Here is a 2,366-nt window from a genome sequence, read left to right on the forward strand (position 1 = left end):
CTCCATCTCAGCTAAAGCATATTTTGCTAAATAGATTTAAAAATTGGATCTAAAGTTCTAAGCAACTAATGATTCTTACTGATATGATAATATATTTTAGCAAGTACTAGTCCTATTGTCCTTGTAGGATGCAGGTAACTAAACAGTTTATAACGCATTCATCCTCCACTGCATTTTCCTACCCAGACCTTCCTCCCTATGTATTCTGGAGAAGTAGCATTTAGTTTTTTAGCAGCTGCATCACATGTTTATGTCTGTCTACCCATTGTTTACCCATGTTTACCCATGTTCACACTTGTCTACCCATTCAAGGGTGTGTAAAAAACATTTCAGTTCTGGCAAAGACCAACAGCACCAAGACAATTCATGTAGAGCAGCATTTCTTAAACTTTTTTCTCTCAGGACCCCTCCACAGTTTTAAAAAGTATGGAGGACCCCAAAAGAGCTTGTGTTTGTATGGGTTATATTTACTGATATTTACTGTGTTAAAAATTAAAATTAATGCCTTCATAGAATATTTATTGAATCATGTAAAAATAACACTATTAAACCCATTAAATATTAACATAAATAAAATATTAAAGCCCATTTTTTAACAAATAAAAAATAATAATGAGAAGAGTGACATTACTTTAAAATTTTGCAAGTATCTTCAATATCTGACAAGTAATTTTGATTTCATGGACTCCTGAGAGGGTCTTGGGGGACCCCTAGAGATCCTCAGACCACAGTTTAAGGAACATGGATGTAGCGCATCACGAGTGCACATATAATACGTACTGTATATGCCAGGGTTTCTCGACCAGGGTTCCACAAGAGGCCACTAGAGGTTCCTTGGGAGATTTATTTAAGAAATTATTTCAATTTCAGGCAACCTCACATTAAAGAGGTCAGTTTCATTCTTTATTTTTAGTTTAAGAACCCTGTTCATGCATATAGACAGGCCTACCCTTGAAACGAATATAATAATTTTGTAGCTTCTGGCCTCTATTTGAGCCTGAATGTGCAGGGGTTCCCCGAGGCCTGAAAAATATTTCAGGGGTTCCTCCAGGGTCCAAAAGCTGAGAAAGGCTGGTCTATGGACACAGCATTTCGCTTGAGGAACACTGGGTTATAGGGCAGCCTCTGCACATTTTTCGTTATAATTTTTTTACTGAGTAGGAGGACGGAGCGGTTAGCCAGGTCAGCGCTTTTCCCCCCCTTCTGCTAACAAAGAAGACGCTTGGGTTTGGTTTGTGCAACATAAAAAGAATGCTGCTTTTTTCCCCGTGACGTCCAAAAAGTGACGCCTTGGAAAATAAAAGGGAAACACCTCCAAATTACAAACGAGTCTGGGCAGGCACGCACATGAATTAGCAGGGGAACAATTAAAAAGCAACTTTAGGAACCGCACTTTCCGAACTGTCAGGATGGCCGAGTGGTCTAAGGCGCCAGACTCAAGGTTCACTCCTTGCCTGCCGCGGGTGTTCTGGTCTCCGAGTGGAGGCGTGGGTTCAAATCCCACTTCTGACAGGACTCCTTTCGCAATTCTCCCTTTGAGGGTCTGCTATAAATTTCTACAGCAAACGTGAGAAACGATGGGGGCCGTTTTCCCCCTTCCGAGCAGAGATTTTTAACACTGCAACCTCAACCCTCTCACCCCAAACATAACTCCCTCGCAAGCGCCATTGCACAGGCTGGAACGAGGCAGCCTTTATGTTTCCAAAAAAAAAGGCTCTTTTTATGTCTCGGTCATACCTGCCTACTGTGACTCTCTTTTATTTAGCAAAAAGCTCGAACGGAACAGCAACCCCCGACTCGAGGCACACGGAGCCACGCAAACCCAGCGGCTCTGCAGATGCAGGGCTTCACCTCCCGTTCCGACGAGGGTTGATTTCTCGAGCTGTCAGTTCGCCCCTCTCCTCAAGTGACCTGAGCAGCGCGTTCTACGGGGGCCGCGGGGTCCCGAGACAGCTCCATCGCCGATTCCATTCCCAAACGTAGATGACGCTGGGAGCTTCACCGCCCTCTGCCAAAGAAAACGAGAGAAAAAAGGCGGGCTCGGGATTTATGAAGCAAATAATGTAACTACTGTAACCCACTGTCCAATGTAAGAATTAAAAGATGGCAACCGAGGACTGTCTAGCCCAGTGTTTCTCAACCTGGGGAACTTAAGCTGTGTGGACAACTCCCAGAATTCCCCAGCCAGCCATGCTGGCTGGGGAATTCTGGGAGTTGAAGTCCACTTAGTTTGAAGTTCCCAAGGTTGAGAAACACTGCTCTAGCCTCTGCTTGAACATCCCCACCTACCCGTCTCTGCTGAATTGATTCCACACCAGAAATGCCCTTACTGCTAGAAAGTTGGCTGGGGTGTGAGTGGGGGCAGT

The 2,366-nt window shown here is 44.4% G+C and overlaps 1 non-coding gene across 1 annotated transcript; it reads left to right on the forward strand.

The window, feature by feature from the left end:
- The first annotated feature begins 1,403 nt into the window (after positions 1-1,403).
- TRNAL-CAA (transfer RNA leucine (anticodon CAA)) lies at positions 1,404-1,512 on the forward strand. The gene is made up of 2 exons: positions 1,404-1,441; positions 1,467-1,512. It is a non-coding gene; the product is annotated as a tRNA-Leu (tRNA).
- Positions 1,513-2,366: the final 854 nt, after the last annotated feature.

This window comes from Candoia aspera, chromosome 2 (assembly GCF_035149785.1).
Source record: "Candoia aspera isolate rCanAsp1 chromosome 2, rCanAsp1.hap2, whole genome shotgun sequence".
NCBI classification, from domain to species: Eukaryota; Metazoa; Chordata; class Lepidosauria; order Squamata; family Boidae; genus Candoia; species Candoia aspera.